Source organism: Dasypus novemcinctus, chromosome 23 (genome assembly GCF_030445035.2).
Source record: "Dasypus novemcinctus isolate mDasNov1 chromosome 23, mDasNov1.1.hap2, whole genome shotgun sequence".
Taxonomy (NCBI): domain Eukaryota; kingdom Metazoa; phylum Chordata; class Mammalia; order Cingulata; family Dasypodidae; genus Dasypus; species Dasypus novemcinctus.
In genome coordinates, this window is record NC_080695.1 from 42193567 (window position 1) to 42216252 (window position 22686).

Consider the following 22686-nt stretch of genomic DNA (forward strand, 5'->3'; position numbering starts at 1 on the left):
GATTCACCTTCCTGGTGAATCCCCACTCCTGGACTCTATAACTTTTCTTGGATTCATGCTTTATTTCATAATTGGCTAAATAAAGCATGGCGTCATCATCTTTGAATGATTCCTTTCCTGATACCCAACATCTAATCCATCAGCCAGCCATGTTGACTCTACCACCAAAACACACCACATTCTCTCCACTTCCAAATGCTCTGTAGAAGCCACAAATCATATCTTTCTTGGACATTGGAAACATTTCTTAACTAGCTTCACTCTTCCATTTTTGTTTCCCTATAATTTATTCCTTGATATAAAGAAATAAGATTGTGCTCTTCTCCTGCTTAAAGTACCATGTTATTGCTCTCAGATATGTGCTGCCTGTCCTGGGGGCAGTTTATATGCTACACAAATGGTGAAGGCTAGGCCAGGTGACTTGCTCTTGTGAAAGAAATGTGAGTCAATAAGTGGGAGTCAAAAGGATGTGTGCACCCTGGGCAAGTGCTTTAAGAACCAGCTCATGTTGCAAGGTTCAAGGTTCCTGTTTGGTAGATGCTAGGCCACATGGGGGCCTTTTTTTTTCTTCTTTTTTTTTTTTTTGTCTTAATTTTTTAAATGTTACATTAAAAAATATTAGGTCTGCATATACCCTCTACCCCCTCACCCCACTCCTTCCCCACATGGGGACCTTGATCTTTAAGAGAGCATAGAAAAGGTAGCTTTAATTTTCTAGCTTCTAACCTGCAGATAAGAAAATTGCAAGGCATTTGAAAATGAGAAATGTAAGCCATGCTTAATTATCTTCCACAGTAAACTGCAAAAAAAAAAAAAAAAAAAAAAGCAATATAGGTATAGGTAGAATAATCTGGATATATGGGGTGAACTAAAATGGTGGAAAGGAGTTTTTCACAAATTAGATTCTAACTATTGCTAGGATAATTTATTCCTCATTTTCTCAAACTCATCAGTTATCTCCCAGTTTAAGAAAAATGGGCAAATCACACTTAAAAGCCCTTATCCATTTTTTTTTTTTTTTTGGTCTAAATGGCGTTACCGATATTTTCCCTTTAGGCTTACTTAAATTTTCTTTAAGGATCAAATAAATACTTGAGACTGAAAATTCATTAAGAAGGGTTTGCTACAGCAAACCTGATGAGAGGCAGAATGAAATAAGGCATTCTCTGGATGGTGTATGTGGTCTGAACAGTACAGGTTTACACTTTAAGCAGGAGGTGTTTGAGAAAGAACTATGATTCTGTCAGTAATTCAGAATAAATTATATTTTTGCTTTATTTGGAGTTTTGCAACACAAAAATATTGTATTTGGTAATACTTCCATTTTTTAGTAAGATGACTTACAAAGGAATTATAATTTATGTATATTTATAAATATACATATCTATATAAATCTATACTGACGTTCTTCCTTGAGAACCAGAAAAAGAAGAAGACATTGTAGTTGGCTTTAACATCATCTATGGTTAGACAGAGAAAATAAAACACCTAAATTAAGAACTAACATCTCTCACATTAATGGCATCCTGTTTTTAGAAAACATTTTTACATAAGTACAAGATATGTTTCCTTTGTAAAAATCACACCTGCAATTGCCACTATAACACATATAATATTTCTGTAGTGATTTTTATTCTGTGGCACACAGGTGAAGGACAGAATAATCCAGTTTTAGAACACTTCCATTGCCCCACAATATGGTTAGCTAAACTTCACTTATCCCAAGAAATTACAATTTCAGAGATAAAAGATGAATATAAATTATGTTTTATTGTTCTGAAATTTATGTTATTCCAATGATTACTTCGATATCACAGCATAGATGGAGACTGCAAAACACTGAAAAAGTGAATCTTGGAAATTCTATATGAAAAATCTAGACTCTAATTTTCCTTCAATTTCTGCTCCATATAAATCATGCATGGTATGATTTGTTCTGAGTTTTGAGTGTCAACATCATGTACTAGTTTGACATGTGTTTTTAATGGTAGTTTCCATCTGAGGCAGTGCTATTCAATTGTTAATGGTTTTGGATCTTAGAGTCAGAAAAAGGTGGTTTTCCAGAGTTTCTCTGCCAAAGGGAAAAATCAGGTGAGGATGTTTTCTGAAGTTGCTGAACCGCCACATTGATGTACATCTATCAGAAAACAACTCTTTGCCATATGAAAGAAGGTATGTAGTAATACTGGAAGTGAATTGTCCATAGTGTGAGCTAGACCTGTCAATGCATAATTTCTTAGTGATTTGAATTATTTACTGGAATGTAATATTCTTTAAGTTTTATTAGAGACTTGAAACAGACTGTGATTTATATAATCTTAGTAGCATTTTAGAGAAATAAGGCATAAAGATTTTGCTGATCAAATTTGAGGAAAAACTGCAGTAAGGACTTTCCAAGAAGCAGCAATTTAGTAACTTTCCTGTCCTCACAGATTCCGATGTTTTAAATAACAAAATATTAAAACAAATGTTCAAACCAACAGTGTTACAAACATTCTTCCTGGGAAGGAAGGGCACTGTTTAAACCCAAGAAATTTCAGCCACAAAACTGAATGTATATACCTACTTACTATTAATTTTCTTGAGAATATCTCATTATTCTTGGAAAATAACTGTTAGACACAAAATCAAAATCCCACACTAAACCTTATAATTTGGGGAGGTAATGGGAGTTACTATATCAGACCACAAGGATAGCTCTGATGTTCCTTTATTACATTTATGACATTAAACTATGAGCAATAATATTTAAAAAAAGAAAACCTCAAACTTAGAAACAACCCAAGTGTCCATCAGCTGGCGCTATGGTATATTGTCGTAATGGAATAGTATACCATAATAAAAAGGAACAGACTACTGATGCAAAAATATGTGTGAACATCAAAAATATTTTAAGTGAAAAAATGTAGGCAGAACAGACCACATATTGTGTGATTTTATTTATGTGAAATTTCTAGGAAACAATGGAGATGAAAATCAGATTATTATTTCCTTTGAGTTGGTGGTGGGAGAGAGGATTGACTGCAAAGCTGGACTTGAGGGATTTGTGGGGCAATGGAAGTGTTCCAAAACTGGATTATGGTGAAGGTTGCACAACTGTATACATTTATTAAATCTCACTGAATTATACACACATAATGGGGGATTTTATGATTTTATGGGAAATAACACCTCATTTAAACTTTGAACAAAATAATTGCAAAGGAAGTTGAAGGGATTTATGCTGTGGTGAACTCAAGCAGTAAGTGGGGGAAACTTTTTCCTGATGTGATGCATGCCAGCTCTAGGAAAGAGGCCAGAGACACCTACAACATGCTTCTTCATTGTAGATGAATCTATGCAGCGGTACTGGATACACAAATATAGATTTCACTGCTGAGATTGTTCATAACTCTGGTCCTCTCATCACTATATTAAAGAAGCTAAATAACAAAATTGGTAATTACATTTACATCAAATAGCCATCATTCTGAAGCTCCAAGCAAAACATACCAATAAAAGACAGAAATGCGCAGGTAGACTAAAATAAGAAATAAGACTAGATAAATTTTAACAGTTAATACAAATAAAACAGATTTATCATTAATAAACTGAAATCATTCAAGAGACAATTAACAAAAAAGAATGTGTCTAGCTTCTAACAAAAAGCCTTTGGGATAATGACAGAATAACTTGTTAGTACCAACACTAACACAGAGGAAAAAAAAAACAACTAGGAAAGCAAATCTATTTGAAATTTGAACGTACTAGCCAACAACAGAATGTAGGCAGAAACTAGAGGGTAATCTCCCATTGAAGAATGAAATGTTACATGTAAATGTTGTGTTTGTGGCTTTTTGACAAAGACACTCTCCAACTGAGTGCAGCTCTGAGGGCAGAAAGTTTTAGGCTCCCTGGGTTAAGGTCAGAGGATAAAGTTGTGGTTGAAAGATAAGACAGGAAAGTAAGAGGGAAATTCTGAGAGGGAGGAATGCAACAGATAAAATGGACCTCAAAAATCTGCAATCTGCATTCAAATTTCACCGAAATATATGGCTATCTGCTTAACTTGTGAATGCATGAGGAAAACATAGGAAGTTTGGCAAACTGTAGCAGGTAGAAGTTTAAAAAATGAATAGAACTTTTTTTAAGGGTCCAGCCTTAAAACAAAGCTCACTCTTCATGGGAACATAATAGAATGCAGTCTTTTCAAATATCAGGCATAATGCTTAGTACTCAATCAAAAATCAATAGACATGCACAAAAAAAAAAAAAAAAAGTGACCAATTCTCCAGAACAAAAAAATCTTCAATAGAAATTAAAGCAGAGTGAACACAGATATTGTAACCAAGAAGCAAGAGCTTTAGTGCAGTTAATATAAATATATTCATGGATTTAAAATAATATGCATAATTCATAAATAGATAGAATTTTAAGCAAAATTATAGAACATAAAACCACTTGTAGGGGTGAGGCCACATTGGGAAAATAGGAATAGAACTACATTGGGAGGTGGGAATTTCAAATGCCTTCAGATATATAAATGACTTAAGGCAGCCTCCAAGGAGAGTGCCAGTAAATAACTTAAAGTGGCCTCAGGGAGAGTGCTAATAAATAATTCAGAACTGCCCACAAGAAAAGTGCCAATAAATATCATGGGGCTCTTAGAAGAAAAAAAAATAGATACGCTGGCCTCAGCTAACCGCAGTGTTCCGCTTCTGTGCCTGCTTGCTTGCTTGTAAACCCCCTCACCCTCCTAAAAAGCTATAAAAACACCTCTTCCCTGAGACTAGGGGCTGCTCTCTCCTCTGTGTAGGATAAGACAGTCACCGCGTGGCTAATAAAGCTCTCAATTGGAACTATATTCAAAGCCTGAGTCTGGTTAATATTGCTAATCTATAACACACTCATAATTCTAGAATTGAAATTATAATAAATTAAAAATTGACTGAACAAGTTTAATAGCAGTACATTATACATCATGTAACAACAATACAAATGGTCCTGACTTCTCACCTGAACCAATAACTGCAGCAAGAAAAGGGAATGCAGGAACATGCTTTAACTTGCAGTAAAAAAAAAAAAAAAAAACTTTTAAATTTCAAAAGAGAATTCTATATTATGTATAAATATTGTTCAAAAATAAAGGTAAAATAAATGCACTTAAATATTTCATATAAATTCAGTAAGTATATATAAAGATTCAAGTGACACTACCTGGTTATCAAATTACACTATACCCAACAATTGGAGAATGCGCATTTTTGTGTGAATGTGTGCTTGCAATGGAAGCATTCACCAGAATGGAGTATATGCTCAGCTGCAGCAGAAATCTCCATGATTTACAAAGTGATAGAAGTTTAATGTTTTAGTGTCTAGGCTGCTTAAGCAAATACCATGAAACGGGTTGGCTTAAGCAATGGGGATTTATTAGCTTATTGTTTTGAGGCTGGGAAAATGTCCACATCAAGTCATCAAGACAATATTTTCTCCCCAAGACTGTGGAGTTTTGGAGATGGCTGTTGGTGACCCAAGGGCCTTAGCTTGTTACATGGAAGCCACCTTGTGGTGTCTCCTGGTTTTGTTCTTCTCTTCCAGGTTTCTTTTGTCTTAGCTTTTTACTTCCTTTGCCATTCTCTCTGTATCTGAATTTCCTCCTCTTGTAAAGGATGCTAGGAAGAAGATTAAGATCCATTCTGATTGAGGTGGGTCACATCCTACCTAAAGTAGCATCATCAAAAGGTTCTACTTACAGTGTGTACACACCCACAGGAATGGAATAAATTTAACAGATTTTTCCATGATACATAACAGCTTCAGAATACTACACCCCCCCAGTAGACCCCCCAAAACATGTTTCCTATATGCAAAATACACTAATTCTATTACAATGTCTCAAAAGTCTTAAGTCATTTCAGAAACAATACTTAGGCTAGAATCTCATCAAAATCAATGGAAGGACAGGCATGGGATAAACATTTCCATTCCCTAGAGGGAAACCGGAAGGCAAACTGGGGTCACAGTTTGCAAACAATTCTAAAACCTTGCAGGATATATAATAGTAGATTTCAAGGTCTGTAATTTATCTATAGAATGATGTTTCTTCCACTGGGTCTGATGGAGTGGCAACCCCACACCTTCCAAGAGCTTGTAGAGCAGCCATGCTCTTTACAAACACTGGGGTGAAGGCTTTATGCTCTCCAAGCAATGGGATGGCAGCTGGCTCTCTGCAAGTGCTCGGGCACAGGCCCCACCCTCTCACAACCCTGGGCTGGTGGCCAGACTCTCTGCAATCTCCATGGTATAGACTCCACCCTGTCTGAACACTGGGGTGGTAGCAATCTTCCTGAACAATTGGTTGGAAGGCCCACCCTCTCCAAGTGCCAGGCAGACTCACCCTTTCCACACACATGGGTGGACCCACTATCTTGGCCAAAGAAGATGTCTTCAGAACCAAACTCAGCTTCTGTCTTTCTGCCCTTGAAATTATTTTTTTCCTTCAATCTGTTCCTCTTTGGTCTCTTTTATTCCAGGCTGGCAGTGGTTCTTTTCATACAGCTCTCTCTAAAAACTTGATTTTGCACGTAATGCATGGGTCCAGACCATCAGTCAAAAGAACTTTCCACATATTCTTCCTGGATAACTGTATCTCCAATCCTGACTTCCCCGGAAATGGCTAACTGGTGGCATGTGCATTTAAACCCATGGATGGAACACTATTCTCCAGGAACTTACTTTCCAAAAACTCAGAATTTTCCAAACCATCAATTTCTGGTTTCTTTATGCCCAGGAGTTCAGTTCTAAGCTTATCCATTTCCCCTTGTATTTTACATATGTTGCAAGGGGAAAGCGGACTGAACTTTTCACACTTACCTTGGCAATCTTCTCAGCTAAATATTCAAGTTCAACCCTGTCAAGTTCTGTCTTCCACCTGACATCAGAACTCAATTCTACCAAAATCTCTGCAACTTTAAAAGAAGGATCACCTTTCCGTCAATTTCCAATAGCACAATCATCATTTTCTTCTAAGTCCTCATGAGAATTACCTTTAGCATCCATAGTCCTGAGAACAGTTTCTTCAAACTGGTCTAGGCCTTTCCTATCAATCCATGATCAAATTCCAAAGCTGTTTGCACACTGTTGTGTGTTTGCTATAGTAGCACCCCACTCTCTTGGTACCAAAATCTGTTTTAGTTTGCTAAGCCTCTCCAAATAAATACCATGAAATAGGACAGGTTAAAAAATGGGAATTTATTAGCTTATGGTTTTGAGACTGGAAAAATGTCCACATAAAGCCATGAACAAGGCAACTCTTTCTAGCCAAGTCTATGGTGTTCTGGGGATGGTTGCTGGCAAGCTTTGGTCCTTAACTTGTCCCATGGCAAGACACATGGTGGTTTCTCCTGATCTATTCTTTCTCTCCTGTGTTTTGTTGATTTAAGTTTTTACTTTCTGTGGCTTTATCTGAATTTCCTTATCTTGTAAGAGACTTCAGTAATAGGACATTATTTGTAACAAATTTTAAAGTAACTCATTGATTAAATGGATTAAAAAAGAAATCATAAAGGAAATAAACCATCTAGAATTAAATGACAATGAAAATAAATTATAGGAAAAATTTTAGAATACCAATAAAGTAGGGACAAGAGAAAATTCTCTTAATAAGAATAAAAGCTTAACAGAAATCATGGAAGTTTTGAAATTGAGAAATTAGAAAATATCAAAAAAATATACACAAAGTGAATAAAAGGAAGGAAATAATACATGAATAAATATTTTGAATTAAGGCAAATAAGGTAGCAAAGCCAAAAGTTAGCTATTTGAAAATCTTAAATTGATAAGCTCTTAGCTAGATTGAAGTTCACATTGCCAATATCATGATAAAATTTACTATTACTACAGATCATGCAGACATTAAAAGAATATTAAACAAATGCCATGCCAATTTCATGCCAAAAATCAAACAACTTAGATAAAATGGATAAAGACCTTGAAAAACATACCTTATAGGGTGGGAAAATATGATATTAAAAGAGAGCCAACACTATATCAAAGAAACATATCAGAAATCTTCTCACAAAGGAAAGTGCATGTACAAATGGTTTTAATGGTAAATTTTATCCAACATTTAAGGAGAATGTAATATCAAACGTACAAACTTTTTCAAAAAAAGGAAAAAAAAGGAAGGAAACCTGAATTCATTTTAGGAGGCCAGCAAAGACTTACATTAAACCTTGACAAAAACAGTTAAAAGGAAAGATAATTATGGACCAATATGCCTTATGATCATAGATGCAAAAATCCTCCACAAAATACTAGCAAATCAAATTCAGCAATAATTATAAAGAATACTATATCATTCCTAAGCAGGTTTATCTCAAGAATGCAGTTAATGTACCATTAAAAATTCCCTTAATTTAATCCATCATGTAACAGAATAATAACATAAACATATGATGTCTTCTATAGGTGCAGAAAAAACATTTGAAAAATTGAACACCTTACAAGTTAAAAACACTTAGCACACATGAAAAAGAAGGAACTTCCTCTTTTGGAAAAAGGGGCATTTACCAAAAAAATCCATACACTTATTGTCATAACTAATGCTAAATAATTGAATATAAATATGATGACTTTGCCACTTCTAATCAACTTTGTACTTGAGATACTAATAAGATCAATAAGGCAAGATAAAAGCAGAAAAAGGGAATTAAGCTGTCTTTAAATATTAAATGATCACGTACATAGAAAATGCTAATGATTCTCAAAAAATTGGAACTAATAAATGATTTTAGATAAGGTGTAGAATACATTATTGTGTGAAAAAAATCCATTGATTACTATATACTAGAAATGAATAATTAGAAAATACAAGCAGATATAATTTCATTTAAAGTATTATAAAACAATAAACATCAGGAATTAACTTACCAGGAAATGAAGAAAACTTCCACAATGATAGCTATAAAATGTAGCTGAGAGAAATAAAAGTAGACTTAATTTAATGGAGTGCTATATCATGTTCTACGGCTGATACATTCAGTATTCTTAAGATGTCACTTTCCATTAGTGATACTGGAGAATCCTAATCACATTCCCACCCTTTTAACACATAATTTACACACTGATTTTAAAATATACATATACAAAGGAAACACAAATAAGCAAAAATACCCAGAGTAGAAAATGAATATAGGTAGAGATATGCACTACTTAACTCAAGATTTACTACAAAGCTAATGTAATCAAGATAGATGGTTCTTGACATGGACTGCCCAACATATCACAAAATAAAAGAGGAAATCCAGAAAAAGAGATTGTGATCGTTAGATTGTGATGGTTAAATTGTGATTGTGATGGTTAAGCCTCAGCTTGTGAGGTTATAGTGTCCTGTTCTTTAGTCAAGTACTACTCTGCTGGTTACTTTGAGGGCATTTTGTGGATGGAATTTCCATCAATAATTAATGGGTTATATCTATAATCAAAGAAGGAGATTGCCTTCTGCAATATGGGGAGTCTCCTCACACACTCAGCGGGAAGACTTAAAGTCGGAACTGGGGGTTTCAGAGTCAGTAGGAGAATTTCTGCCTTCACTTCAGCATTGGCCTTTACTTCTATTTCCAGCCAGCCAAATTCTTTTATGAAATATCGACTGTTGGCTTTCACAAAGGGAATTTATTTCCAGGAGAAGTTAATAGTCACCAGGCCATGAAACATAAGTTACTTCCCTCATCAAAGCCTATTGCCACATGTTTGGGCAAGTTGACTGTTGACTTCTTCCAAGAGATCTGGCTTCTTGGATTTCTCTTCCCACTCAGCTATTGTGCTATGTCAAGCTCAGCTGCAGACAAATCAGGAAAATAGATCTGATTCTCTCCTCAGGGCTTCTGTTGTGTAAGGAATTTTCTCTATTCCTCTGTGTTCTTCTCCTGTGTGTTCAATTTCCTAGGCTCCATAATCGAAACTCCAGCATCAAAACACTAACATCAAAACTCCAGCATCAAAAGTCCAACTTCCTTCTCTGCAAGGGAATGGGAACTCAACGTCCTATGGACATGCCCAATCAAAGTCTTAATCATTATATATTCAAGTAAAAGTAAACTCTCTGAATCCAATATACTCTTTTTTTTTTTAAGATTTATTTACTTATTTATTTCTCTCCCCTCCTCCCTGCCCCAGTTGTCTGTTCTGTGTCTATTCGTTGCATGTTATTCTTTGTCCGCCTCTGTTGTTGTCAGTGGCACAGGAATCTGTGTTTCTTTTTGTTGTGTCATCTTCTTGTGTCAGCTCTCCATGTGTGCATTTCCGTTCCTGGGCAGGCTGCACTTTCTTTCGCACTGGGCGGTTCCCTTTATGGGATGCACTCTTTGCTCATGGAGCTCCCCCATGCGGGGACACCTCTGCGTGGCTCGGCACTCCATGCGCCCATCAGCACTGTGCATGGGCCAGCTCCATGTAGGTCAAGGAGGTCCGGTGTTTGAACCGTGGACCTCCCATGTGGTAGACAGATGCCCTATCCGCTGGGCCAAGTCCGCTTCCCTCCAATATACTCTTGTATGCCTGGAGGGACAGACCAGTTGACAAACATAATCCAATATCTATTTTTGGAAATCATACAGTATTAAACTACTACAGTGTATGAAGCATTTTATATAATGTCACACATTGGCAAATATATATATAAAGAAAATAGAATATATTTTTGCCAGGAGACTGGGGACAAGGGACTGTACAGTAATTCAAGGGATATGGAATTTCTTTATGGGATAATTATCTTTTTGAAAACCGACAATGGAAATGACTCCACAAGTTTATACATTTATTATAAACTAATGTATATGGTATGTATACAATGTATATTGTATATGGTATATGGAACCTCCTTTGGGAGTCAGCAGGCTAGGACATTGCTCCAAAGCTTCCAACTTCCAAGTGGGTGAGGGACAGAGAGATCAAGGAGCCAAAAGGACAAAAGTTAGTTACTAAGCTCCTAGTGAAGCAGGAAGTGCTCTGCTCTCCCACCACCAAGATATTATTAATTGGGGATAAAATCCTTGGCTTCCTGAAGCCAATTGCAGAAAAACAGACATCTCCATCCCCAACAGCTGTTTTGTGGGAAAATGGAGGGGAACTTACGGTGCTTCTCTTTAGTGCCTTGGGCCAGCGGAGTCTGCTTTGAATCTCTTTTCTGGAGATTCAACACAGGAATACAGGAAAGCCCAGACTGAAACAACTCCATGGAAAGGTGCGCTGATGTGTGCCATATGCTGGCCAGTACGGAGATTGCATGGACAAAAATTTGGTTCTCTCTGTGTCCTACCATGGGAGAAAATGTGTGCCCCACTAGTGAGGCCCTTGCCTGATTTTCATAACTTAAGCTGAGCAATTTTAAAGGCATGAAATCAAGTGAACCAAATATCAAATAAAAACTATGGGGAAAAAAGGACTGTAGGCAATAGAGAAATTGTTCATCAGAGTAAATTCACCAACATATTCAGATGGCTAGACATCAGCCAAAAATTGCAAGTCATACTAGGAAACACTAAGAGATGGCCCAGCCAAAAGAAGTAATCAAAGATTCTGAAGAGATACATGATTTAATACAATTAATCACTGATAACCACACAACTCTCCTAAATCATTTCAAAGAATTTAAGAAAACATGGCTAAATAAAAGATATTAAGAAACACTGGGAGAGCATAAAGAGCAATTTGAAAGCCTGGAAAGTAAAGTAACAGACCTTATAGGAATGAAAGACAGGATAGGTGAGATTAAAAGTACATTAGAGGCACATAAGAGCAGAACTGAATTGCTCAAAGAAAGACTTAGTGATTTTGAAGACAGAACTTCTGAACTGGAAAAGTCAGGAGAGCAGAAAGAGTAAAGAATGGAAAAAAAAATGAAACAGAGTCTCAGGGAATTAAATGACAATGCAAAATGCACAAACATTCACATTACTGGTGTCCCAGAAGGAGATGAGAATGGAAAAGGAGCTGAAAGAAAATTTGAAGAAATAATGACCAAAACTTCCCAACCCTCATGAAGGACATAAGTATCAAATCCAAGAAGGAAAACTCACCCCAAACAGAATAAATCCAAATAGACCTGCCCCAAAACACCTCCTATTCAGAATGACAAATATCAGAGATAAAACAGGGGATCCTAAAAGCAGCAAGAGGAAAGCAAAGCATCACATACAAGAGAAACTTGATAAGATTAATGCTGACCTCTCATCGGAAACTTTGGTGTCAAGAAGAAAGTGTTATGATGTATTTAATGTACTGGAAGAGAAAAACTGCCAGCCAAGAAATTCTGTATCCTGCAAAAAATGTCCTTCAAAACTGAAGGTGAGTTAAAAGTCTTCACAGACAAACAAACATTGGTAGAATATGTTACCCAAAGACCAGAACTACAAGAGATAGTATAGGGTTTGCTGTAGGCTGAAAGGGAAAAAAACCCCACAATATTAAAATAGATCATGCTGTTTGTAACTAACAGAGCTATTATACGTTTATGACAGTGTTTGAAAGGGAAAGTCCAAGTTCATGTATATTACTGGAAGGAAAGCTAAAAATTGTAACATGAGTCTGTATAAGATAGTAAACCCTCATGGAAAACATGAATATGGGTCGTATTGAATATATATAACTGTTTTTACAAAATCTAAATGCAAGTATACTAGAGAAAAGATATAAGAAGGACAGGTATTTGCAGCAGATGTGGCATAGAGACACGGAGAGGTGATAGGTATTCATTGGTTCTTTTTGTTCATTATTATTGGAATAATGAAAGAGCTCTGGGAATGATTGGGGTGATGAATGCACAAATATGTGATTACACTGAATACCAGAGATTGTACTCTTTGCATGAATTTATCCTTTATTATTATGTGTCAATACAATTGATAAGTGTAAAAAAACCTGCAAGTGTTGGAGATGATATGGAGAGGTATGGATGCTTGTTTACTACTGTTGGGAATGTGGAATGGTGCATTCATTGGCAGTTGCTAAGGATCTTAGATATGGATTTATTATGTCAACTGGCAAACTACTATTAGGTATATATTCAGAAGAAGTGAGAGTAGTGACATGAACAGACATCTGCATACTGATGTTCATAGTGATGTTATTCACAATTGCAAAAGAAGAACACAACCCATGTGTTCATCAACCAATGAATGGAAAAACAAATTGCATCTATACCCATGATGGAATATTATACAGCTGTAAGAAGAAACAAATTCATGGAGCATATGACAACATGGATGAATCTAGAGGACATTATGGCGATTCAAGCAAGCAAGGTCCAAAAGGACAAGTATTTTTTTTAAATTTCTCTATTATGAGCTAAATATAATGAGCAAATTTCTGGAGTTAATTGCTAGAATATGTCATGAGACAATAGCACGTGGTTAGAGAATGGAAAGCTGAAGTTTAATCTGTGAAAAATTAGTAAAAACTTGTTTGTGAATGTTTGAAAATAAAAGAAATGGTAAGAGTACATCATAAGTCTTGGAATTAATACATCTGACCTATGGGTATGTTAGTGGTTTGTTTCCCTACCATTTTATCCTTTTGAAAAATTTTTGTTGAATGTATATTGAAATCTTTTCGGCTTCAAAGTTTTCTCTGTGGGAATGTTCATGATTCTGATTTTAAATTGTGAATGTAATTCTAAATTCAGTTTCCTATTTTTTCTTATGTCAGATTTGGTAATATTTTACTAACAATGAGCTCATTTCATTGAGATTTACAAACTTATTCACACCACTTTTGAAATATCATTTGGTCTGTTGAAAAATGCTAAATTTTAAAATGAAAATAAATTTTTAAGTGAAATGTCATTTAAAAATAAAATTGTAAATGAAAATGTCATTTAAAAATCTAATCACACACTTTTGAAATATCATTTTATCTGTTAAAATGATAAATTTTTAAATGAAAATATCATTTTATCTGTTGAAAAATTTGTTTAAAAAAAGTCTTTTCTTCTGATGTTGACATTTATGCTTCTGTTTTTCTTGATTTGTCTTAAAAAGATGATTATCAAGTTTATTACTCTTTCCAATGAATCTATCTTTGCTTCCCTTTGTCCTCTCTGACTATTCTTGTTTTCCCATTTCACTAATTTGAGTTTTCTTTTTCCTTATATTTACCTCCTCTGTGTTTAAATTTTCTGTCAATTTTCAAAAATCTTGTGATTGACAGCTTTGCTTCTTTATTTCTAAATCATGCACTGTAAGTTAGAAATTTTCCTTTGACTTTTATTTTTGGCAACCAACATATTTTGATATATAGTATTTAAAAATGAATTCTATCATATTACCTAAATTCCTTTTTGTATTCACATCTGAACTATGTGATATTTATGATCATACATTTACAATTTCCAAACATGTTGGGACTTTTCAGTTTGCTCATTCATTATTATTAATTTCCATTTAACCATATTTTGAACAGAACCTAACCTGCCTGTGGTTGTGACATTTAATTTTGTTATTATTTTAAGTTCCATATACTGTTATTTTAAAAAATCCAATGATGCTTGAAAAAAGTTTCTTGTTCAAATCTTCTATATAATTTTAGGTTAATTTCAGTTTAATAAGTTAATTGCTTAAAGTAAAAAACATGAAAAATACCATGTAAAAAGTAACAAAAAAACACACATCAAAGCTACTAGAATAGACAATTTCATCGAACCTGATGAGGGCAAGATTCATAGTGCTTCTATACATTACTAATGTGCAGTCTGAGTAGGAAGTGAGAAAAAAATTCATTTACAATGGCCACTAAAAGAATCAAATATTTAGTAATAAATTTAACCAGGAACATGAAGGAACTATATTCAGAAAACTACAAAATGTTGTAACCTAAACCAAAGAAGACCTAAATAAATGGAAGGACATACCATGATTTTATATTGGGAGACTACACATGTTATGATGTCAGTTCTACCTGAACTGATGTACAGAACAATGCATTTATTAAAATTAATTGATTGCATATGTTTGCATCAATTTGTAGATTCTATTCCACTCCACTGATTGAAATGACTAGACAGGTCATGGCTTTAGCTTGATTACTAAAGTATTACATGTGGAAAAGAGATTGTATTAATTTATTCAAATTTTTTGTTTTTAAAAAATTGTGTTGTGCGTATTAGGCCATTGTAATTTTTATATACAGTTCAAAAACATCTTGTCAATTCCCATAAAAATGCCTGCAGGTATTTTCATTGAGATTGTGTTTAAATATATAAATTTCTTTTGAGGTGACTGAGTATTTTGAAATCAATAATTTGATTCATGAATATGTTATGTCCTCATTTATTTAGATCTTTATTTAGCAATGTTTAATCATTTTAATTGTACAGCTATTAAAAGTTTTTGTTAATTTGTTTCTATTATTTTATGTGTTTGCAAATATGAATGCATTTGTAAAATTCCATCTTTCAAAACCTTGTTGCTAATCTATAGGAATTTTATTGTTTTCTGTGTATTAACTTTCTACTCTGCATCAAGTTTAAATGTACATACTCTCAAGTGGTTTTGTTAGCATCCTTGTGATTTGAAAGAAAGACCAGTGGTTCTCTACTGGCAGTTATTTTGCCTCCCAGGAGATATTTGGCAACATTTGAAGACATTTCTTGTTCTCACCACTAGGAGAAAGCTCCTGGCATTTAATGGCGAGGGAGTAAAGACACTACTAAACGGATTATATTGCACAGGGCAGCCACACAGAGTAAACTTTTTCTGGACTGAATGTAGTGTGGAGGCTGAGAAACTCATGTAAATAATCATGTTGGCTGCAAATAGATAATGTCAACTCCTTCTTTCCAAAGCCAAATATAGGTGCCACCAGAAAGGAAAATTATATGCCACCCCCTCTAATGAACCTAGATATTAAGATCTGCCACAGAATACTTGCTACTCATATTCAACAACACATGAAATGAATTATACAGCATGGTCAATTGGCTTTCATCCCTGCTATTCAAGGATGCTTCAACATAAGAAAACCAAACAATGCAATATAGTACATGAACAGATCAGAAGAAAAAGTCACATGGTCATCTCTACAAATGCAGAAAAAGCAGTCAACAAAATACAGCCCCCTTTCCTTATAAAAATACTGCAAAGTAGAGGAATAGAAGGAAATTTCCTGAACATGATAAAGGGTATATGAATAACCCACAGCTTACCTAATATACAAGGGTGAAATCCTAAAAACTTTCCCTCTAGATTGGGAACAAGACAAGGTAACCAGGATCACTGTTCTTATCTATCTTTTTCTACATGTTTGAGCATGTATGCCAGGAAAAGATATGAAAAGCATCCAAACTGGGAAGAAAGAAGTAAAAATTTCACTGTTTGCTGATGGCAAAATCCTATACATAGAAACCCTGAGAAATCTACATCAAAGCTTCTAGAGCTTATAAATGAATTCAGTAAAGTCACAGGTTATAAGGTCAATGCACAGAAATCAGTAACATTTTGATACAACAAAAATAAGCAATCAGAGGAAGAAATCAAGAAATAATCCGATTTACAAAAGCAAATAAAGGAAAAAAATATAAGAAATAAATTTGACTAAAGATACATATGACATATACACAGAAAACTACACAATGCTGTTAAAGGAAAGCAAAGAAGACTTAAATAAATGGAGGAATACTCCCTGTTTGTGGATGATAAGAGTAAACACCATTAAGATATCTATCCTACCCAAACTGATCTACAGATTAAATGCAATCCCATGAAAAACCAACACAGTATTTTTCACAATATTGGAAAAACCTGTTATGAAATTTATTTGAAAGCGCAAGAGGCCCTGAATAGTCAAAGACATATTGAAAAGAAAAATGTAATTGGAGGAATCACACTATCTGATTTTAAAACATACTACAAAGCTACATTGGTCAAAATTGCATGGTATTGGTACAAGAATAGAGGGACCAACAAATGGAACTGAATTGAGAGTTCTGAGAAAGATCCTCATGTATATAGGTGTCTGATATTTCAGAATGCCACCAAGTCCACTGGAAGAGAATGGCTTCTTCAAAAAATGGTGCTTGGAGAACTGGATATCCATATTCAAAGAATGAGAGTGGATCACCAGTTTACACCTTGTACAAAAACCAACTCAAGATGAATTAAGGATCTAAATATCAGAGTCAAGACCATTAAATACCTTGGAAGATAATTAAGTACCTTGAAAGCACCTACATGAACTTATGTGTAGGAAACTAATTCATGAACTTCACACCCAAAGCATGAGCAATGAATGAAAAAATAGAGAAATGGGACCTCCTCAAAATTAAAACCTTTGGCACATCAAAGGAATTAGTCAAGAAAGTGAAAAGACAGCCTATCCAATGAGAGAATAGATTTGGTAACTATATATCTGATACGAGGATAATATTGAGCATATATAAAGATATCCTGTTTCTCAAAAATAAAAAGAGAAACAATGCATTTAAAAAATGGGCACCTGGGAGGAAGCAGGGGAGGGGGGCTGTAATTCTAGAAAAGAAGTAAGGCTACGCAACTTCAATTGTTAATATGTGTGGACTCCTGGTAGAAGATGGATTTTTTTAAATTAAAATTGGACCGGTCAACTGACCCCAGAATGTGTTAGAACCACTGATTTGGCCTTGAAATCACTGCAGCAATGACCAGTCAGTCCCAGGACATCTTCCCACAGCTGTAGAACAAGAACCCAGCCCCTAGGCTTGGGTAAAATAGAAGAGTAGGGGACAGTTCCAGGCCAAGAGCTAAGGTCAGTGGGGCAGTTCAGCTGTGCTCTAAGAGACTTTGGGCAGGAGAGGGATGAAATCCAGATTGACCTCTTGACCTGTATCTGTGGGTGGTCAGCCCAAAGTCCTGAAGATTTTACCTAAAAAGACAGTGAAGAAGAGGAAGTGAAAGATGTTCCTGTTTTATGGATTACTAATTGAGATGCCCTTGTATGAAATGTGAAGTTAACCACAGTGTAATTACATTTTCATGATTGGCATTAATTTCTTTCTGTAATTAATTTTGTATATGAATCTTTATTTTATGGCCCTTTACTCTTTTGGGAAATTGGTCAGACTAGCTTCATTGTACATACTTACCCAAAGTTTTCATGCTCGTCCCTTTTATTTCAAACTCAGTCATTTAATGAGTTGTATTTTGTTTTTCACACCTGTGGCCTTTAACCCAGGCAGGAGAAAACCACAAAGTAATACTGACTGCTTCTTTACTGAGCACTGAAGAAATTTGAAAAAAAGTAAAGGAATAAAGGAAACCAAGGTCTTCACCAGACTCTGAACACTGTCTGCCTGAAGAATGGCATCTGTGCCTCCAGGTCTCTTGCAAGAATAGATCTGAGTGAAGCCACACTCAGTGTATTTATGACCAAATGATTCCAATTTGGAGGCATTTTCAAGCAAAGGATCTCTCATCTCATTCCCTTGTGAGCAAACATCTGAAGAATGTTGGGCAAGAATCTCATCTTTAAGAATTTGTAGTTTGGATCTAGAAGTATAAAGAGGAGCTTGCAACTTGAGGAAAGCTTGGTGTTTGGCAAAGCACAAAGGCCTTCTTAGTTTGGTTTATTTAAATATTTCCCATGCTGACCTAGAGTAGAGATCGAGATGTTGCTTAATATTATGATTCCCATTATTTATCAAATATCTCAAACATGTAGCAGGGGATCAAATTTTTAGGGATCTGAGCCCAGGTCAGGGTATTTTGGTTGGAGGGAGTGGAGTTAAGCAACACATAGCAGTCAGGACCTTCTCTGAATGTGAAAAGGAAAAGTGGCCCAACGATGACACTGTATGTGTTTGACACAGTGAATGCTCACATAGGTGGCATGAGTTGGAGGGTTTAACATCTTGTGTTTTCGCTCTTTCCCTCCTCCACTGACTTCCAGTCTCTTTCTCCATTAACAGAAGCAGAATCTCTTAATCTCTAAGTATAGTTCCTGTCCCCAATGTCCTTTCTCCTTCACCTCTGGGATTTCATATGATCAGTCCACTGCTGCTGCTTCATCCATTCTCCGACCTTTACTTGTGTCTTACTCAGCACCCACATTTTCCACCCCTGCTCTTCTGACAGTTTCTTTATATGCATCCTGGCCATTCTATCTATAGCCACCCAAACTCTGTTTAGAAGTCTGTGGGATAAATTCCAAAATCCTTAGAGTGTCATTCAAGATGTTTCTGCCTCTCTCCAGCTGCCTTTTCCTGTCTTTCCTGCCCTGTGACCAGCCTGCCAGGAAAGAAAGAGTTACTGTGATGTGTCAGGCTCTCTGTTGAGCACTTTATAAGAATTACATCCTCAAAACCTCCCAATAACCCAATTAAGTGGCTTCTGTCTTTTTATATAGAAAAACCTGAAATTGGGAGGAATTACACAAAATTTGCAATGTCACCTAGGCCATAAGTAGAGAGCTAGATTTTAAAACCTATACTCTCTTTTCTGCAACATGCTACATCTTGCTCCTGGGATACTCTGAAACTTTGTTCACTATATTATCCCTATAGTGAATAACTCTTCCTTCTGTTCACTTCCCTAAATGTCACCTGTCTTTTAAAGTATAGATCAAGTTCTACCCTTTCAGGTAGAAACAACTGGGTAGTTCAAAGTTGATGAATTTTATAGGCAAAATATGGCTCTGTCACTTATTAGCTGTGTGTCCTTCGACACATCAGTAATCCTCTCTGAACCTCACTTTTCTCATCTATAAAATGATAATTATTACATCAACTTCATAGCTTTTTTTAAGTCAAGGGCTTAGGACAGTCACACTGCCTGGCACATTATTAACATTTGATAACAGTTAGGTTTCATCTACCTTCTATTTGCTTAGAAATATATTCAAGGCCACAAGATAGTTTTTGTTTGTTTTACTCCACAGTAGCCACTAATGTCTCTTAAGATATTGCTCTGTTTTCTTCTGTAAGTCTGGGAACCCTTCTAGTTCAGGTCTGATGCCTTGCATAGTTGATTTTAAGCACTCACTGCAAGAGTAAATGATGGAAATTGGGAGAAGAAATGGTTGAAAATATGATAGTGGAAAACAGTTTCCCAATCCAGGAGATAAGTTCTTTATAGAATGAAGAAGGTAGCAAGGCTGAGTAGTGGCTTTCTCTCCAGAAGGATTTTGGAGTTTGCCCATTTATCTTCCTGCTTATTCCCCAGGAGTTTCCAGGGTCTGAAAGTTCTCCTAGGAGAAGTTATGAAATACGAGCCATACAGGAAGCCAATGTGGCTCAAGTGATTGGGCTCCTATCTACAATATTGGAGCTTCCTGGTGATGGAAAATTGGCCCACACCATGAGCTGGCCCACACAGAGTGCTGGCTCATGCAGGCATGCTGGCCCATGCGGAGAGGTCATGCAACAAGATGGTGCAACAAAAGGAGATATAGAGGAGCAACAATAAGAGATGAAGCAAACCAGGGAGCTGAGGTGGTGCATGTGATTGAGCACCTCTCTCCCAGTCCAGAAGGTCCCTGGATCAGTTTCCTGAGCTACCTAAAGAGAAGACAAGTGGATACAGAAGAACACACAGTGAATGGACACAGAGCACAGAACAGTGAGTGTAAACAATGGGGGGTTGGGTGGGGATATATAAACAAACAAACAATCAAATAAATAAATAAGGAAATACAAGCCATAAGGGGTAGGGGAGAGGGGAGGTTGCTACAGAGAAGTGGGACACCCAGGCCAAGTTTGTTCCACTGGAAAGCAACTGTCAGTAAATCCTGAGGCTGGAATCCTCAGAGAACCCTTAGTTTTTAAAAATTTAAATCATTTAACATTTTCATTATTGTCTCCATCAGTTTTGCCAGTGATATACAATATCATCCAAAGTAGAGTAGCTGAAAGAAGTTAAAGTATCATGTTTAAGTTTTGAGTCCCTAAAATTCTTGTCCGTGGCTTACTTTCTTCCAGGCCCAGCCTGACTTACATGGCAGCTTTAGAGAAATAGCCTGTGTCCCCACCCAAAAGGGCCTGTTCCTGGACCATCCCACTCAAAGCACATGCTTGAGTTCAACTCAGCAAATATTTACCAAATGCTTCCTCAGTGCGAGGTGCTATAGGATGAACTTTTGTTTAATAGAGTCTTATGACAGATTTCTGGTCTGAAAAGCTTGCAGCCCAGTAGTGGAGACAGCCTGGAGGCAATCAACCATGATGTAAGGCAGAGGAATTCCTGCCACACACAGGAACACCCACCTGCTGCTCTGGAAGGAATTGCAGCAAAGGGCCTTTTTTACCCTGGCTTCCCAGGTAAGTGCCATCCTGGGAGGCTGGGAGGCAACATCCTTAGTTTCCCAGCACCTCTGTTCAGAAGGAACTGAAGTCCTGCTGTGAAGGTGCAGCCTCAAGAGAACAGCGTCCCTGCTTCCTCAGGGGCTATCTGTTCAGCCTGTCAGCATCCTTTACTGCCCTCATTCCTCAAAGTCTTTGTCCTCCCATGTCTTAGTTCAAAATAATTGCAAGGGCCTGGGGAAAGGCCATTAACAAACACTTTTACTTGCTTTCTTTATCTGGATTCCTTGCTTTTCCTCTCCATGCTGAATCTCAGCTACTTAGACTCCAAATTCTGTAGTCTATGCTTCATTCTTACATTCTTTAAGTACATGTAAATTCACTTTCCAGAGCCTTTTTTTCTTTTGGTGGCCCCATTGTTAAAGAGGAGAGAGGGATTGGATTTTGTGAACTTCTGCTTAGTTCGCACAGATTTGCTGAATGATAGTAATTATCTCAATATTGAGAGAGTTATTTGCTTGTGCCATTGTATTTTTAAACTATTTCTATCACTGTGGAAATGGTATATATATGTATGTATATAGGTACATATATGTACATGTATGCACACATATTTTTTTCCCTGATGCTAAAGATACCTAGGTCTTTGCTGTAGTGTGACTGTGACTTTCATTTTTGCAGAGGCAGCTCAGATCACTTGCACAAAGGCCTGTGAGAGAATGAACAATGCCATCATAAGAGGGGTGGACCAGCAGGTGACTGAGGGCATGTTTGAAAGGGCTCAAAAGCAGATACAACTCCAATTTCAGCTCCTGAAGGTAACCTGCATCCAAAACTAGGGGGTGCACTATGGTGTGGAAGAAGCAGGGACAGAAGCTGGAAGAAACAGTCATTATGTGGGTCCACATAGAGCTGGATGACTTCTGCCAAGTGGGCCTGACATGCCCAGGGGGCAGGAGAGGAGGCCTGCCAGCGCTTGCCATTCTTGCATCACTGCAGTGTGTGCTGGAGTCGGGCTCTCTTCCGGGGCTGTGGCTTCAGAAACACAGTCTCTCCGTGTCTCCTTTGCCCTTCCTGTCTAATGAGTCATCCACATTACAATCCTGGTGACACCTGGTCCTGTGTCTAGGACTGGAAATCTCTTAATCAGCTAGTTCATCTCGGCCCCCAGCAGCTCTGAGATGTGGGTAATATTACTGTTCGCATTTCATGGATAAGGAAACTAGGGCACAGAGTGGTGTATCCACAGGTCCTGCAGCTAATGGCTGAGCTAGGATTTGGGACCAAGTGACCTGGCTTCTGGGTCCCAAGTATAACCAAAATCTCAAGACCAATTTTTTTAAAGCAGGAAATCCCTTATCGACAAAATTTTAGTCATTCAGTAAATGTCAGTAAATGAGTATAGGTCAATCAGTGATGGTGTATCAACTTAGAATTCATTT